This window comes from Nannospalax galili, unplaced genomic scaffold (genome assembly GCF_000622305.1).
Source record: "Nannospalax galili isolate Female #2095 unplaced genomic scaffold, S.galili_v1.0 scaffold8262, whole genome shotgun sequence".
Classification (NCBI taxonomy): Eukaryota; Metazoa; Chordata; class Mammalia; order Rodentia; family Spalacidae; genus Nannospalax; species Nannospalax galili.
This window is the reverse complement of record NW_008348234.1, coordinates 17,744-28,135: the sequence shown is the minus strand read 5'-3', so window position 1 is coordinate 28,135 and position 10,392 is coordinate 17,744.

The following is a 10,392-nucleotide window of genomic DNA, read 5'->3' as shown; positions in this document are numbered from 1 at the left end:
AAAAAAAAAAACCCTTAATCGTCTTTATACCTGCTACTTGATCTGCTCTCCCTGTCCAGATCTCATGCATTCTGTGATAAATATTAAGGTCTATCGACTCAATTTTTTAACATATCATGAAATTAGTAAATTTTTTGTCTTTTGGTCCTCATTTGACCAGTTCCAGGGGAATCCAAAGCCCTCTTCTGACCTCCGTGGCATTGCCAAGTGCTGGGATTAAAAACGTGTGCCACCACACCTGTGTTTCTTGAGATTTTTCATTGTTTTCTTCCTGAAAATGATCATAGGACTTTGATGAGATTCATGTAGAATATTTACATAGCATGATATTCTATATTCTCTTCCCATTTTAAATAAGAATGTGTTAAATATTTGTGACTGTCTACATCTCATTTGGGGATTCCTCTGTTTGCTACCTACTGTTGATGTCTATATTTCAGTTTGGTCAGAAAAGAGATTGCAAAACATTGACCGGGTATAATATTTAAGACATAATATATTGTCCAGTGCAGTTCTTCATTTGGTCTTTGATTTTGGAAGTTTGCACATCCTCCTGTGTGTGCGTGCACATCAACCCTGGCTTCTTTGGAATGCATACTTTCTCATGCTTCTCATATGCTTGTTCATTCATAGTCTTTCTGACTTCTGAATTCTTCACAGACAGGATACAGTTCCCAGAGCTGTGGTTTGGAGGATGTGTCTTGTTCAGGCACCTTCCTTCTCTCTATAATTCTCCTCAGTCATGAGATGAGATTTCGGATGTCATGACCTTCCCTCTCATGGCTCAGTCTTGCCATTGTCTGTTAGTCTCTGAGCCCATGGATACTGGACTGAAAGCTCTAAAGATGGAGCCAAAGTTTAATGTTTTATTTCCTAAATAATTTTTCGCAGTTTTAGATCAGATGAAAAAGATCCACAATGGACTCTCTGGTAATATAAGAGAAGAAAGATAAAATTCAGTTTCAAATTTGAAATAAGGTAAAAAGATAGAGATTACCTTAGTTTCTGGGTGTGGTGTCACAAGCCTTTAATCTCAGCACTTCGGAGGCAGAGGCAGGTGGATCTTTGTGAGTTAGAGGCCTGCCTGGACTACATAGTGAGTTCCAGGACAGCTGGAGCTAAAGAGAAACCCCATCTTAAAAAAACAGGAAAAAAAAAAAAGACTGGGAACACAAAGAGCACTGTGAATGCCCCTATTCAATACTTGATTTGTGTCTCAGTTTTCAGGCATTCAGCATACATTGGGAAAGTCCTTGACTCCATGTTGGATTTCAGGATGATTATAGGGCTTTTTGTTTGTTTTTGTTTTTATTTTCTGTCTTTTTGAATTGCATCTTTTTGTAGCCCAAGTAGGCCTTGAACTCACTAGGTAGACTAAGCTGGCCTTGTACTCACAGAGATCTGCCTGCCTCTGCTGGGATTAAAGGCACACACCACTACACCTGACTTATTATAGATTTAATTTTGAAGTTTACCTCTAAAATATTTAAACCCACTGTATTTCATTGCTCTGCCACTTCTGAGTGCCTAAAGTTCATGATTCAATATATTCTCCGTTCTTCTTTAAAATATAACCATGAATTCTGAAGTGATGGCTGGCTGCCATGAATTAATACATTTTTTCAAATGACCTTCTCCCTCCATCAATTTTAAAGGATACCTTTTTTGCCAGTCAATTTTAGTTAATAAGTTCACTTTTAGTACGATATATGTATTTTTATATTATTTCATGCTGTTTTCCCTCTGGTCTTTCTTGAGAAGAGACCAGATATTACTACAGATTTCCTGCCTTTGTAATAAGTTGGTAATTTTCCCTAACACAATTAACTACAGATTTTCTTTTTTTCTTAGTATTTTTCTCATGTGCCTTTGGTGTATACATAGAGTTCTGTTTGTACTTATTTCAACTTCCTAAATGACTCTCTTATAACTGTACATTCGTTTATTTTTCATATATTTTCTAATTTATTTTTATTGAAGAAATTTTCTCACTTGAGTTTTAATTTCATGTCCTTCTTTTACCCCATAGATTTTTATTTTTATTTATTTGAATGTTTCACAATGTTGAAAATTGTATTCATGCATATTACATGTTTCTAATGTGTGTGTGATTGGCTCATCCTTATTTTACATATTGAAATGTTGTCTTCTATTTTCCTTTGCCTGGAGAGCTCAACTCTTACAAGACATCAGAGTATACACAATGTAGAGGAATCCTATAGATGTGAAGAATGTGACAGGTCCTTTACTTCAATGTCAAGTTTCAAATTACAGCAGGGAAGTCATACGGGAGAGAAACTCCAGAAATATGAAGAATGTGGCAAGTCCTTTCATCATGTGTCATGTCTTACAGTACATCAGCAAATGCATACTGGAGAGAAACCCTACTGATGTGAAGAATGTGTCAAGTCCTTTAGTAAATGGTCACATCTTAGAAGACATCAGGAAATACATACTGGAGAGAACCCGTATGGATGTGACAAATGTGGAAAGTCCTTTAGTCAAATACCACATCTTAGTTTGCATCAGCGAATACATACTGGAGAGGAACCCTGCAGATGTGAAGAATGTGGCAAGTCCTTTATTGAGATGTCAGTTCGTAGAGTACACGGGAGAATACCTACTGGAGAGAAACCCTACAGATGTGAAGGTTGTGGCAAGTCCTTTAGTCAAATGTCAAATCTTAGATCACACCAGTGAATACATACTGGAGAGAAACCCTACAAATGTGTAGAGTGTGACAAGTCCTTTAGTCAAATGTCAAGTCTTAGATTACATCAGTGAATAAATACTGGAGAGAAACCCTACAGATGTGAAGAATGTGGCAAGTCCTTTAGTCAAATATCAAAACTTAGAGTACATCAGAGAATACATACTAGAGAGAAACCCTACAGATGTGAAGAGTGTGGCAAGTCCTTTAGTGAATACATACTGGAGAGAAACCTTTCAGCTGTGAAGAATGTGGCAAGTCCTTTAGTCAAATGTCACATCTGAGAGTACATCAGCGAATACACACTGGAGAAAAACCCTACAGATGTGAAGAATGTGGCAAGTCCTTTAGTAAACAGTCACATCTTAGGAGACATCTGCAAATACATACTGGAGAGAAACCCTACAGATGTGAAGAATATGGCAAGTCCTTTAGTCAACTATCAAATCATAGATTACATCAGCGAATACATACTGGAGAGAAACCCTACAGATGTGAAGAATATGGCAAGTCCTTTAGTCAACTATCAAATCATAGATTACATCAGCGAATACATACTGGAGAGAAACCCTACAGATGTGAAGAGTGTGGCAAATCCTTTAGTCAAATGTCACATCTTAGAGTATATCAGTGAATACATACCGGAGAGGAACCCTACAGATATGAAGAGTGTGGCAAGTCCTTTAGTGAAAGTTCAAGTCTTAGATTAGATCAGCAAATACATACTGGAGAGAAACTCTATAGATATGAAGAATGTGGAAAGTCCTTTAGCAAACGATCAAATCTTAGAAGACATCAGCAAATACATACTGGAAAGAAACCCTACAGATGAAAAGAATGTGGTAAGTTCTTTAGTCATGTGTCATTTCTTAGAGTACATAAACGAATATATACTGGAGAGAAACCCTACACATGTAAAGAATGTGGAAAGTCCTTTAGTAAACTATCAAATCTTAGAAGACATCAGCAAATACATACTAGAGAGAAACCCTACAGATGGGAAGAATGTGGCAAGTTCTTTAGTCATGTGTCATATCTTAGAGTACATAGTGAATACATACTGGAGAGAAACCCTACACATGTGAAGAATGTGGAAAGTCCTTTAGTAAATGGTCAAATCGTAGAAGACATCAGCAAATACATACTGGAGAGAAACCCTATAGATGTGAAGAATGTGGCAAGTCCTTTAATCAAATATCACATGTTAGATTACAGTAGCAAATACATACTGGAGAGAAACCCTACAAATGTAAAGAATGTGGCTAGCCCTTTAGTGAATTGTCAGGTCTTAGAAGACAGCAGCAAATACATACTGGAGAAAAACTCTACAGATGTGATAAATGTTCCAAGGCCTTTACTCATATGTTAATATTTCAATTACATCACTGAATGCATACCGGGGAGAAACCCTTCAAATGTGAACAATGTGCCTAGTCTTTTAGTGAATGGTCAAGTCTTAGAAGACAGCAGCAAATACATACTAGAGAAAAACCCTACAGATGTGAAGAATGTACCAAAGCCTTTACTCATATGTCAATACTTCAATTACATCACTGAATGCATACGGGAGAGAAACCCTTCAAATGTGAGGAATGTGGCAAGTCCTTTAGTCAGTGGTCAAGTCTTAGAGGACATGAAAATACTTGAGAGATAACCCTACAGATATGAAGAATCTGACAAGTCCTTTACTGTGAGCTCAACTTATATGTCACATAAGAGAATTCAGATTGGAGAGAATCCCTACAAATGTGAAGAGTGTAAGTCCTTTAGAAATATATCTCATCTTAGAGCACACTATGTAATTCATATGTGAGAGAAACCCTACAAATGTGAAGCTTGTGACCAGTCCTTTAGTTGTATGTCAGATTTAATATTTCATCAGAGAATTCATACTTAAGAGAAACCTCACAAATGAAAATGTTTTGGGAAGTCCATTCCTTGTATTCCAACTCTTAGAGAATGTCAAAGAAATTATAATAAAGGGAGACACTGCAGTATAAAGAATGTGGCTCTTCCTTTAATCATGTCAAAAGGTAGCAGTTATCAAAAACTCATACTAAAGAGATAGTTTACAATTTCTCAGTATTTGGTACATCCTTTACCCTGGACTCAATCCTTAGAATACAAAATAGCATTCGTACTAAAGGGATATGCCTAAAAGTCTGGAAAATTTTGAAACACTTATATTTATATATTACAAAACTTCATAGTGCATTGAACGAAAACTGAGAAATAAGTGCAATATTGCTGATCAAAATTTATTAATTCAAATATATGAAGAACTAGCAACATAAAAAATGTGAGAACACCTTCGCTTTCCCATCCAATTGTGGTGAATATCACTGAGAACTCAAGTTACACTTAACAGCACAGTGTGTTTTTATGTTTTTTTAAAAAAATTATTATTTTTATTTTATGGGTATGCATGTATTGCCTGCATATATGTAAGTGCACCTGTGTCATGCAGTGCCCACGGATCTTATAAGAGGATGTCTGATACACTGGAACTACAGTTACAGGCAGTTGTTCACTGCCAAGTGGATCCTGGCATTCAAACCCTGGTCTTCTGCAAGAACAGCCAGTGTTCTTAAGTGTTGAGCCATCTCTCCAGCCCCCACAGTGTTTTTTAATGTATCATGCTACAACATCAAGCTCTTTTCCATTTCTCTTCCCAAAATGTAGCCTTTAAGTTGGAAAAGTTACATTGGGGAAAAATAATGCCTCCTGAGTACCAGGATGAAAGGCATGCACCACTAAGCCTGGCAGTCCTAACTGTCATTGAGGAAAGGTCTTCAAGCTCCTTGAATTGTTTTACAGTTCTTTGTCTTGCAGGGTGTCTGGGAAATTTCCAAGACATCACAGTGGGCAACTTCTCTGAGAGTCTTTGTCTTTTCCTTAGAGATTTGTGTTGTGCAAAGAAGCTTCTTTTTCAAGAGACAGTGATAATTACTGAGTTTCATAATGTCACGCAAAGATTGATGTACAGAAGCTTTGTAGTTTTATGACATTCCATTTGCCAGTTGTTTTATTTCCTGTCCTACTGAATCCTATTAAGGAAGTCACTGACAGCTTATATCTGGATGGTGACACATGCTGTTCACCTTTTGCTCCAGCAGTTTCAGAGTCTCCAGGGTCATGATGAGGTCTTTTCCATTTGGCGTTGAGTGTTGTAGAGGGTGAGAAAAACGGATCTACTTTCATTGTTTTGCATGCTCGTATCTTTTCGCAGTGCCATTTGTTGAAGATGCTGCCCTTTCTCTAAAGTTTGTTTCTGGCACCTTTGTGAAACAATGGTGTAGCTAGAATTGTGTGAGCTCATGTCCGGGTCCTGAATATCATTCCAAGTGTCTGTTATTAGTGTTGTAGCTAGGCCATTGGGGTTTTGTTTTCTGGTCCTTCTTCTTTGGTGTTTTTGGTCTTGTACTGGGATGGGTGTTTCATTCCTCCTCCTCCCCTTTCTCCTCTTCCTCCCCTACCTCCTCCTTGTTCTCCTATCCTCCTCTCCCCCTCCTCCTGTCCCTCCTCCTCCTCCCCTCCCCCTCTTCCCCTCCTCCTCCTTCTCCACCTCTTTGTCCCCTCCCTCCTGCTCCTCTGCTCTCCCCTCTTCCTTTCTTCTTTTGATCCTTTTGAGAGAGAGTCTCCCTGTAACCCCAGCTGTCCTGAAATTCCCTATGTATGTCAAGCTTGCTTTGATCTCACTGATATCCACCTGCTGGGATTAAAGGTGTGCACCACTATGCCTGGCCATGGGCATTTTATTTTTTAGATATGAGAAACCCTCTATGTGTTTCTACCTAAAAACATTCTCCATATGTTCAGTCTGGTGTTCCTCTCCTTTTTTCTTTGCCTTTAATTCGTATTTTGGGTCTTTCAGTGATTTCTTAAATGTCTTGCATGAATACTTCCTGCCATTTATAAAAGCAATTCTCTTTTCTTTATGTAAAAGCAATTTTAACAATGATTTCCAGAAAACAGACTTGGTTTAGTTAGCAAAATGTCAATATCCCCCTCTAGTGGTGCCAGCCGTAAAGTGCAGGATGAATTCAGGTCCAAATTCTCCATAACCAGCTGACCACCTAAACTTGAGACATCTATTTTCTTTGAAAATACAAAGTTTCTGGAGGTTCATTCACAATGTCAAAATCATTTGTAGTAGTAGAGTTCCAGGTATTTGACTCTAGTAGGGGAGCTCTCTGAGGAAATTATTTAACTAATTTTTTTTAGTATCATTGTTTAGAGGAAGGACGTGAAGTAGGCGGGGTCAGAAGAGTGAAGTAGAAGGAAGTCGTGAGGATGCGACTGGGCGGTTTCAGTGAGAGTTTGGGGAGAGTCTAAGGCTGGGATTTAGTGTGGCTTGGAACCCCACCAGGGCAGGAGATCACGTGGAGTAGCCTGGTGCAGAACCTGAGGAGGGCTGACTGGATTAGGTCTCAAACAGGACCCCAAGTGTCAGGATAGCCCCAGGAGCCACTCCTAGCCGTGTAGTGCAGGACCACGGGTAGGCGGCAAGGTAAGTGGGTCTAGATAGGGGATGGGAAAACTCCCTAGAGCCATAGTAACCACATGAAATCCTGCAGTGGGAAACATGAGGCTGGATGGCCTCTAGAAACTCACAGAGAGTCAGAGGAGCGGTGGGAATGGGGCACCTGGGGTCTGGTTGGCCTGGGAAGAGCACCAGTCACTGGATCATTGTAAAATGGAGCCCGAGGAAAAGTGGGAAAATGAATCTTTCCAGAGGAGCTTGGCGGTGGTGTGTTGTGATTCCCCAGGGATTTGGTCTCAATTTCCGTTTTTCCTTTTTTATTAATTTATTATTTATTATTTTGAGACAGATTCTCCCTATGTAGCAACAGCTGGCCTGGGACCTGAAATGTAGAACAGGCTGGCCATGGTTGATCTCCAGAGCTCAGCCTGCCTCTGCCTCTGTAGATTAAAGCCTTGGTGTCAGCCTCTCGTTGTTGTTGTTGTTATCCTTCAAAGTGCAAGTCAACTCTGAAAATTTCCCGCAAATATTTGTGTTTGTTGGCCTGTGCATTCTTTTATGTAAAATTTTTTTCATTTATTTTTGTGGTTGCAAAAGTATGCTCATAAAAGAGCTGGAGAGATGGCTCAGTGGACGACCTACGTTTGACTCCCAGCACCCATGTGGCAGTGAAAAACCATCCTTAAATCCAGTTCCAAGGGATCTGAGTCCTTCTTCTGACTTCTTAGGGCACTGCACGACCTGGGTGCATTTACAGACATGCAGGCAATCCACACACACACACACACACACAAAAAAAAATTTTTTTTGTTTGGTCTTTTTGAGACAGGATCTCCCAGTAGTCCCAGATGGGGCTATATAAATCAGGATGGCCTCGAACTCACAGAGATCCGCCTGCTTCTGCCTCCCAAGTCCTGGGATTAAAGGCATAAGCCACCATGCCTGGCTCTTAATTTTTTTTTAATGCTCATAAAAATAATGAAGATAATTGATCACTGCTGGCTGAGGGAAAGTTGGTTTTATTCAAGGGTAAACCAGGCTCCAGTGCATAGACTCACATTGAAAGATATCTGGGGACTCAAGCTTGAGTCAGTATGCCTGTACGAAGACTTTTTTTTTTTTTTTTTTTTTTGGTCTTTTTGAAACAGGGTCTTGCTGTAGCCCCAGCTGGTCTAGATTCTCTATGGAGACAAGGCTGGTCTTGAACTCTCAGAGATCCACCTGCCTCTGCCTCCCTAGTGCTGGGATTTTTAATCCCATTGAACTCTAGCATTTGAAAGAAAAACTTCCTATTGCATCTTCCACACAAATTCTGCCTATGAAGGTGAGTAGAAGTATTGGTGCTGTTTCAGTTAACAGCACCTGGCACAAGTTAGGCTCTCGGTCAATGACCAGTGCTTCTGGAGAAAGCTTTGTGTAGCCTCTAGTCCAAAGGCTGAAAACCATGTTACTCTGCCTTGTTTAGGTGTGGAGGTGAGGCGGCTACATTCCCATGATGTAGTAGGAATTCTTGATCTTGTTGGCAGGGCGGCCACTGGAAGGCAGGAAAGCAGAAACTTCCATGGGGTCTCCATGTTGAGCTCTTTCTTCCTACACATCTACTGTGAACACAGACAGTGAGAACAGCCTGTTTTGTTTTCTGAGGTGCTTCTTCCTCTTATTATGTTGGCAGGTGAAGTGGATTTTCAGTGAACTGAAAAGAAGTTTCTCAGAAGAGAAGACTGTTTATATAAGATTGCCTTGAAAGAGATGGCTTCTCTTCAAGTAAATACAACCAAGTGTATGGAAAACATTCTTTCTTTATAATTTTTATTTTAAATCTTGAACTTGTAACATATACTGGCAGAGTACATGCTGAGCAGACCAGACTGGTCTGGATCTCACAGAGATCAGAATGCCTCTGCCTCTGGAGTCCTGGGATTAAAAGCATGTGCCACAAAACATGACTCATATCAACTCATTACATATGTACTGCCTATGTAGCATAGCCCTCTCTCCATTCTGTCTTCCAGTGCTTATTTTTTTGCAGACTAATCCAATGAATGCATGACCAACCATCTCAACATTACTTATGATGTGAAAATAGAGTCATGCCAGTCTTCAATTCCTAAGGAGGATGGGCTTGGGTCCTCATATGCCAATGTATTGTTGTTTGAACTGACATAAAACTGATAATTTTTTTCTTTCTTATTTTATTCAGATACTGTTTTACTTTGTCTATCATTTTAATCCCACCCACATCACAGCCCTGATAGAATGTGCTGCTGGGTTTGTTGACACCTGTATTCCTTTGTCTCCTGGGAATTGACTTCCTTGGTTGAGCTGCTCTGCACCAAATGCCAGACGTTAACATCAATGATTTTAATTTATTCAGAATAAGTTTTTTTCTCATAATTTACAGAATAAAGCACACGAATTATGAAAATTTGGTATTTCTACTTCACACTCAAGCACAGCATGGTCTCCATTACTGGTTCTTTGAGCCTCAGAAAAGAATTCTGTTTATCAGCTGTTACACACGTGTAGTTGACTGATTTGTGGAACCATTTGGAAGTAGCACCAACATTGTTCAGTCAGTGTTGAATCTTGTCTTCATGTTTTCATTACTGTCTGTGGTGAGGAACCCAGTTCTCAAATCTTATTGTGGTGTGCATATGTCAGCCAGTGTTTGCCTTCTGGATAAATATTAATTAAGCAAATGAAGATAAAAAGAGAAACTATTGTACAAAGAATCTATCAGAATATTTTGTGCACAACTCTATCCATAATTTCATCGCTATATGCAGGTTCTAGGACACACTTGAGAAGGATTATGTCTGCTAGAGGACAACCAGTCCATGGCATTCTTCCTTTAAACCGCTCCTTTGTTCTTCTGCCATGATCTGCTCTGTGTTGCTGGAGTAAGTGTCTTTTGTACCGGAGTCACTGGTCTCACAGCAAAGCCTGTTAGAGAAGGGTTAAGTCAGGCCAAGCCACAGAACTTGTTACATCAAAATATAAGTTTTATGTAGGACTATAGTGTATGATTCTAAATATTTGAATTCATGTGACTTTATATCAGATAAATATGTATAACTGATCTTCTGTGCCACAAATACCAGAGGGAAATGGTATTCCTTTGTTGAGGGCTTAATTTATGTGCTACACCCCTTAAAAGAATAATCTGCACAAAAACTGGGGGGTTCTAATGCTGTTCATT